This window comes from Manihot esculenta, chromosome 4, assembly GCF_001659605.2.
Source record: "Manihot esculenta cultivar AM560-2 chromosome 4, M.esculenta_v8, whole genome shotgun sequence".
In the NCBI taxonomy this organism is placed as follows: domain Eukaryota; kingdom Viridiplantae; phylum Streptophyta; class Magnoliopsida; order Malpighiales; family Euphorbiaceae; genus Manihot; species Manihot esculenta.
The window spans coordinates 31,460,272-31,469,534 of NC_035164.2; the positions used below are offsets into that span (position 1 = coordinate 31,460,272).

The 9,263-nt window shown below is 31.9% G+C and overlaps 2 pseudogenes; both read left to right on the forward strand.

Moving 5' to 3' along the window:
- The first annotated feature begins 506 nt into the window (after positions 1 to 506).
- On the forward strand, positions 507 to 4,531 carry LOC122723478 (annotated as a pseudogene).
- Positions 4,532 to 8,165: 3,634 nt separating this feature from the next.
- Positions 8,166 to 9,043, forward strand: LOC122723430 (annotated as a pseudogene).
- The last annotated feature ends 220 nt before the right edge of the window (positions 9,044 to 9,263 follow it).

The window sequence follows — 9,263 nt, forward strand, 5'->3', positions numbered from 1 at the left end:
TCCAAACTCGTAACACTTGTCTAATTTAAAAATTAAAATCCATATTTCAAATGAGTCCCTATATTTATTTGGTTTTTGAACCAACACCTGAGGTGATCTAATCTAAATGGATCAATTTTGTGTCAAATAATTTTTGTCTTTATGTTTACTCTCCGAGTAAATCCTTAATCTCGAGGATTTTTTTCATGCAAATTGAAATGGATTTTAAGTGGATTTAGATAGAAAAAGATTCAATAAATCAAAATTTATCATATGTACTTGTGAAAATATTACTGTTAAAAATATTTTTTTATCAATGTCTATGATTTTTATTTATTGTTATATTTTTTATATATTAATTACCGTAATTATTAATATTGCTATCATATATTCACCAATATAATAATAAAATTAATGTCATTGCAAAATGTTTTTACTATTAGTTCTACTATTTATTATTGTGATAAATGAATACTTTAACTCTATAAATATAAATATTATATTAACGTTGGGATGTAGAGAAGCTAATGAATATTTTTAGTGTTGCTGATATGAGAGCTATTCTTACTATTCCATTGCCTCTATTCCCAAAACCGGATAAATTAATTTGGCACTTGCATAAGAAGGGTGTGTACTCAATTAAATCTGCCTATTTTTGTGTCTTAGAATTATCGGGTAGGACTGGTGTGCTGGGTTATAATGAAGGGTGGAATCGTCTTTGGTCTCTTGATGTTCCCCCCAAAGTTCGTGATTTTCTTTGTCGTGCTTGTCGTGGAGTGCTTCCTACTCGGGATATTCTTTCGAGGCGTGGGATACATGTACCTGCTGCATGTCTTTTTTGTGATCATGATGAATCTATTTCACATGTTTTTTTGCATTGTCCAATGGCTGTTGAGTTATGGAGACTTGCTGGTTTTTCTACTGCTGTTGATTTTTCTATATTCATGGATTTCTTTATTCATATTTATAATGCTTTTGGCAGAGAAATGACATCACGTATGGCTATACATGCATGGAAGTTATGGCATGCCAGGAATGAAAGATTGTGGGTCAATAAAGTTTTGTCACCTAGTGAGGTTCATCATGCTGCTAGCTCCTATTTTAGTGATTATGTGGCTTCACTTGTGTCTCGACAAAGGATGTTATCCCACCCATCTGTTCCTCATGTGCTCCCATTGGTTGAGGCTACCACTCTTGAAGTTGAGTGGATCGCATTCATTGATTGTGCAGTCTTTGCTAGTGCGGATTTGTTCGGTTTTGCAGCAGTATTTGAGGATTTGGAAGGTTTCTTTTCCATTGCAATTTCGGGTTTCTATGAGAGGGGTGGGCAACCTGTTATTGCTGAAACTTTGGCCTTGCGTCAATGTTTATCTTATGCTAGAGATTGTTTTCTTCAGGTTGGTTGTATTTTTACGGATAACCAATCCTTAACCTTGGCTATTCGCTCTCCTCTGAATGACTTTTCGGAGTTTGGATTAGTTGTTTCTGATTGCAAGGATGTTATGCGGTCTCATAGTAACATTCATGTTCGTTGGGTACGGCGTTCAGAAAATAGAGTCGCCCCTTTATTAGCTAGAGAGTCTATTCATCATGGTAGATTCAATATTTGGATTGACATTCATGATTGTCTCTTGGATTATTATTCTACAAGATAAATAAAGTTTTTCTTGATTCAAAAAAAATATTATATTAACGTGCTTAAGTATAAATACGAGATTCGATACTTTTACAACTATAATAATAATATATTTTTTTATAAGTAAAATTATTATTATTATTATTATTGATGTATCTTATATCCGCAGTATGATGATTTATTGATTAGAGGCATTACATGTGTTAGAATTAGCTGATCTAAAAAACTTGGAAACCTTGGGCTTAAGTTACAATGAATTGGAGAGCCTCTCAATGGAAGGTAATTTCACTTCACATCTCATCTCCTTTCAATTTCATTGCCTACATCTCCTGTCTTTCAGGCAAAGTAAATCAAGGTGGTCTTAGCCTTTCTTTTGCTTATACCAATTGATCGAAATGTCAAAAAATCATCAACTGTAAAGTGATTAGCTATTTAAATGCAGGTTTTGAAAGGTTATCAAGTTTGAAAAAGCTAAAATTTTTAGATCTTAGCTATAATGTCTTGAACGGCAGTGCCATGTCAGCCCTAAGCAATCTTATATCACTTAAGACATTGATTCTTAACTCCAATGAAATGGTTGGTCAATTGCCTCCTACACAGGTATGACATTAATCCATTCTGAACGATACCGTTTTAATTGATTTCATCTCTAATCTATACTTTTTTGCACAATCACATGGCTCAGAATTAGTTAATATGAAACACTTGGAAACGTAAGTTATAATTCCTTGGAAGGGTCAGAAGGTAATTTCGTATAACCCTACCCATAAAACAATGTACTAAAAAGCCTCTTGGTTATTAATGTTGAAAAGGTGATTCCAACATTTTCATAGGCATTTTTCTTATTGTAGGATTATGTAGATTGAAAAGACTCACTGAGTTGGATCTCAAAAATAATAAATTCTCAGGCCCACTTCCTCAATGTCTTAGAAACATAAGCAGCCTCCAGTATCTTGATCTCTCATCAAATCAGTTCGCCGGCAACATGGAATCCATCCTTTCAAAACTTACGTCCCTCAAGTGTTTAGTTCTCTCTGGAAATAACTTTGAAGGCTTATTCTCATTTAGTGCTTTGGCTAACCACTCCCAGCTTGAGATATTTGAACTTTCTTCAGGAAGTAGTAAGCTTGAAGTGGACACACAGAATCCTACATGGTTTCCTACGTTTCAACTGAAGCTTTTTCACTTGTCAAACTGCCACTTAAATGTCCAAACTAGAACAGTTCCTAGTTTTCTTCTCTATCAGCATGACATGAACTTCATTGATCTCTCTCATAATAAGCTGACTGGAGCATTCCCAGTTGGGTCTTGCAGAATAACTCAAAGTTACAAGTTATGAATTTGATGAACAACTCATTCACAGGATCATTTCAGCTGCCAAATTTCAATCATCGAGATTTGGTTAAGTTAGAAATTTCAAGCAACAACATCACAGGTCAACTACCTAAGGAATTTGGTTTGGTTCTCTCAAATCTGTGCTATATAAACATGTCAAGGAATAGTTTTCATGGAAACGTTCCATCTTCAGTTGGTGAGATAAGACAACTACGTTACATGGATTTGTCCTATAATAATTTCTCAGGAGTGTTGCCTGGAAGTATACTTGGGAATGGTACTGATTTATATTATTTGTATCTATCAAACAACAACTTCAATGGCATAGGAGGAGAGTCGTCGAGCATCAGCGTCGAACTATTTGTTTTGGACATGTCAAATAACAAACTATCAGATACAATTCCACTACAGCTATGTAATATGGTAAGTCTTAGAATTTTATACCTGTCAGAAAATAGGTTGCATGGGTCTCTGCCTTCTTGTTTCAATTCTCCATGGCTGCAATTTCTATTTCTACAAAAGAATAGTCTAAGCGGCTCCATCCCGTACGTGCTTTCCACTAGTCCTAGCTTAGTGGTACTTGACCTGAGGGATAACAAGTTTACTGGGAACCTTCCAACTTGGATCAATCAGCTTTCAGAATTGCGTGTGCTTTCATTGGGAGGGAATCCATTAGGAGGTCATCTTCCTGAGCAGCTCTGTGAATTGAGAAATGTGAGCATATTGGATCTTTCACGTAACTTGCTTTCTGGTTCCATACCTTCATGCTTTAATAATATCTCATTTGGGAATGTGAGAGAACATAATAATTTTGAGTACACACCTAAAAGCTTGGGGGACTTCTTGCCTTTTACCTCTTATTATTCTCTATACGATGGCACTCTTGAATTTGAGGTGGAAGAGTTGTTTCATATGTCTTCTTCAAAAGAAGTAGAAGTGGAATTTGCAATGAAGTATAAATACAATCCCTACAAGGGTGACATCGTCAACTTACTGGCAGGTATTGATTTATCATGCAACGAGTTAAATGGTAGTATCCCTTCAGAATTTGGAGACCTCCATGAAATTCTATCGTTGAACTTGTCTCAAAATCACCTATCAGTGTATATTCCAATCAGTTTTTCAAATTTAGAGAGCTTGGAAAGCTTGGATCTTAGCTTCAACAACTTGAGCGGTGAAATCCCCAGCCAACTAGTTGCCCTGAGTTTTTTGGAAACTTTTTGTGTTTCATACAACAATTTGTCAGGTAGAATCCCAGATGAAGGCCAATGTGGGACCTTCGATGAAAGCAGTTACAGAGGTAACCCTGGTCTTTGTGGACCAATAGTTAACAGGAGCTGCGATGCTGCTGAAGTTCCACCAACGCCGCCATCAAATGATAAGGAAGAAGAAGAAGAAGGTGGTGTTGACATGGCGTGGTTTAACTGGAGTTTCAATGCATCATATGTCACAATCGTATTCGTGTTGATGGTAACCCTCAGCATCAACAGAGAATGGCGCATGTTATGGTTCTATTGGGTTGATGTTTGTATTTATTATATTTCCATTCAGCTTTTTGGAACTGATCGTCTATGCTTGTAGGCTGATGCTTGTGGAAGATTACACTATGCTATAAGGGCCAAAATTTTCTCAGCATTAGGCATTGGCCTTTATTTATCACCAACCCTTGTGATAAATGAATTTTCCATTATGTTTTGAATGCCATTAACAGGTGAGTGAATTTTAAGTGAATTTTTTTCCTTTTTCTTTTCTTGTTAGAAATTAAATATATATTCATCTAATAAAATAGTTCTTTTGATTTATTTGATATTATGGATAGAATTAGGGGATAATAAAATTTATTTAAAATTAAATAGTAAAATAATTAATGAAAAAATTAATTAGTAGATTTTTTAAATCAGTTACATTTGAATATATTTTTTAAATTTAAAAGACAAATCAGTGAGTTATAAAATGGGTTTATAATTTGTAATAACTCGACTCAAATTCAATTAAAAAAATAATTAAAATTTTAAATATTTATCATATTTGATATATTTATGATTAGTATTTAATTTAAATTAAAAAAATTAATCGAAATGATGATTTTTATTTAGTTATGTTTGATTCAATTTTTAGTTTTAAAAATTTTAATTATTTCAATTCAGTTTAATTTAAATTAAATTAATTTTAAAAAAATAACATTAGTGATAAAATATATTATCTTTTATAATATAGTGAGTAGACTATAATCAAAATTAAAATATTTCAATTAAATTTTAAAATATTAAAAATAAAATTAAAAAATAAAAAGTGTATTAAAAAGCTCATTCATCAAACTCAACTGAATCAAATTAAATCAATTTGATTCGGTTTGATTTTTATTTAAAATTGATTTGATTTTTATAAATATTAAAATTTTAATTTTTAATTTATTCAATTTAAATTATCACTGTCTAAAAATATATACACAAAAAAATGTATATATATAAAAACTAATTTTTATATCAAATTTATATGAATTTATATTATAAAGTAATAATATTTATACTAAATATAAATAAAAATTATTCATATATATATTATTTATATTAATTATTAGAGTGGATTCCATTTAATATATATATATAAAACATAGGAACAAAAAATTATTTAAACATTATTTTCAAAAAACAAAATCTTTAGATATTAAATTGCTAATTTCAAAAGGATTATTATTAATTTCCTTTTGTTTTTCCTTGTTGCGTGAACTTTTGCATTTGCTTTTAGGGAAAGCATTAGAGATGCAGAGAAACAAAAAGTATATATAACCATACAAAGACGCCAAAGGGTAGGGGGAAAGCATTCAAATTAGATTATTTTTCTTATATAATTTTATTTTACATAATATTCAAATATTATCTTATATTAATAATAAATAAAACAATTTTATGGTTGTAAATAATAGAAAGATAATTACTAAACTACTTCTATTATTTTAATTCACTCATAATAGATTTATTTAAATAAATAGTAATTTATAAATATTTAAAAAATGCTAAGACATTTATGGCATGTAAATATAGGGGAATTAAGTTCATTTAAAATTGCAGTCACGGTTTTAATTTGGTGAATGTTTTTAGCATGCATTTAGATTTTTAGCTTTAAATTGAAATTTGTGCAAATATTTTATGAGTGTAGAAAATTGTTTGTTATGAAATAATATTCATTCAAATTATGAAATAATATTCATTCAAAATTTTATAGTAAATTGTAACATTCGATCACAGAAATCTCACCTGAAAAAAAAGATTTGGACATTATAATAGTGGATACTTAGAGTGATAGGAGACACACCCTCTCATGAACCAATCCAATTTTTCATGAGATAAGTTACCATTAGAAAATATAATCCAGTCAATCCCATCATTCCTATAATCGCAAGATCTCTTATCTATTGATCGACACCAGTTGAATTTTAAGAAGATTCGTTAATTAATTTCATTATATTCTTACGGTATAAAAATAAAGTATATATATAATTCAAAATATACATTCTTACATCCTCATTTTTTAACTAAGTCATTTTCTGCCGGATCAATTATTTTCTTAATAATACTGCCTTTTACTATATAATGGCATTTATCAATTTCAAATAAAAACGAATAACAATATTTTAGCATGTATTTTTAAGAAAAATGAAAACTTTCATAATATATTAAAATAATATTTAAATCTTGATAATTATATGAAAAAATTTAAATATTAAGATACGATTTACATTATAAAATTTATATAATAAATATTGGAATGCAATATTAATTAACTAACTAGTGATATAATATTAGGCAAAGTCTTGAAGGCATTATATAGTATAACAAACCTTACCACTGCTAGCCTGACTAACGGGAATAATAGACTTTTTCCTATCCTAACATTTATAATTTAAACGTCATGATTATTCCAGGGAGAGATATTGATGAATAAAAACGTTTACGTTAAATTTTGCTTCAAATAAATTAGGACTAACAAAGAAATGAAAAAAAAAAAAAAAGAAAAGAAAACTTGGCTTAGGAATTGGTAGTTTGATTGAAAGGCTTGGAGTTGGAGACATGAAGAATACATTAATTATTAAAGATTTACATGATTAATAGGATCGATTAAGTAAGATTATGTCATGCAAGCGCAACGTTGAAGAGGAAAGAGAGAATAGGAACGAAGACTGAAGAGTCCTAAGATTTAAGAAAACATAAATTTAAAAAAAGCATCAGAATGCACTCCGAGATTTAGCCTGGTGGAAAGTGCATCTTTGTAGTATTGAGAGGTCTAAGATTCGACTCTCCAACCCCTATTTCAAAAAAAAAAAAAACATCAAAATACCAAACCATCCTAATAAAGCAATCAAAGAAAGAAAATAAATGAGGAGTAAAGCAAACAAACTACTACGAACAATAGCACAGCCAAACTGCAATTCTTCACGAAAGTCAGGAAAGTCTTTTGCTTTCCCTAATGTCAAACTGCAATTCTTCACGCAAAAGTAGTAGAAGAAGAAGAAAAAAAAAGCCAGAGCAAGAAAAGGGAAAAAGAAAATTACCATTGAGGTGGAGATCGAGAAGGAGAGAAACACGCACACGCACAACTCCTTAAAATGACTGACCACCAGCTGCAGGGGAGTCCTGCTGCTGGTGGCTGCAGTCTCCCTCGTTTATTGTTTCAATGCCACCCTCTCCCGCTGACCTCGCATGACTCATTATTCAATGCCAGCTCATTCTCCATTTATGTCATCACTTCAGTACTCTTCAATTTCAAATTTGATCTCTACTCTACAAAAATAATTTATTTCTTTTTAGTTTTTCAAGCTTTTGATGGCTTGGTTCTGGCCATTATTACTGCACTGCCACCATCAGTCAACTTCTATCTGTTTTTTACTACTACTTGATTAGTGGGAGATTTGGACTTTGAAAGATCCAAGCTTTCATTTTCATAGTTATTCCAGCTTAATTTGCTTCATCCTAGACCTACCCTTTTAAGTTTTGTCCATGAATTTCTTGGTTGTCATATGAGAAAACCCTTTTGGATTTAGCCTTTCTTTTAATGAGTTGAAGAATAATTAAGAACAATTCATTAATTAAGCATATTCTTAATTAGTATTAATTAATTTTATGTCAAGGTGGGACCACCAACCATTCCTTGTACTCAAAATATTATAACAGAAAAATCTTGGATTTTGCCGCAAGAATTATTATTAATCTTAAAATAAACATGAGACACCGTTTAACGAAGAAACTCTACAAATAGCCAAAAAAGTCTCTCTTTTATTTCTTCCAGACCAAAGTATCAACCCATTATCTCTCTCATGGCTTCCACTTCAAATAACACCGCCGCCATGCGCCACAGTTCACCCTCCTATGGATCTGACCCGTCGTCGCCGAACACCACCTTCGTACTAGCCGACCCATCCACCTTCCGCACCATTGTTCAAAAACTCACCGGAGCGCCCGATGACCTATCAACCCAAAAGCTCCCTCTCACCGACCACCCAAGTCGACCATCTGCAATTCCAGGCCCCTAAAAGACCTGCAGTCAAGCTTCATGAAAGGAGACAGAACGCCAAGAACTTACAAATCAACCTTAACAGCAGCTCCACCATTAACAGCGGCTTCGAGCATCCTCATGATCTCTTGCAGTTCAGACAGCGAGCGGGTTTCATGGTGTCGCCGGTTTCGACTTTGGACTTCTTTGGTGCGCGCACGAGCCCTAGGTCACCCTGCGAGGAGTTTTGTTCCCGTGGGAGTAGTCCCAGAGAGGAGGAAGAGAGAGCCATTGCTGAAAAAGGATTTTATCTGCATCCGAGCCCTTTGAGCACTCCCAGAGGAGCTGAGCCTCCGAAGTTGTTGCCTCTGTTCCCTTTGCGTTCTCCTAGAGACGACAACGGGGATCAAGATGATGATCGTAACTCTTGTTCTTGAATTAGGACTCTACTATTCAAGAAAAAAGAAATTAGGACTCATACTACTAATTAATCGAGGACGCTAGTTAATTATTTAATATTATTATTTGTAAAACGATCCCTTAATTTTGATGGAAATGTTAATTAATGAGGTGCTTCAAAAATTAATAATAGATTTTTTTTCGTAATTTTATTCTGAAAGTAAATTCAATTAAACTTTTAATAGATTAATTCCTGAATACTTCAATCTCTCTTTCATTTAAATTAAATTTTTTTTTATCTATTTTTACTATTAAAAAAATAAAATATATTTATCATCTTTTTAAAATAAATAAACTGAAAATCTTAAATTTTAATATAATTAATAAATTAATTTTTATATTTTTTAAAATGTATATTTATATT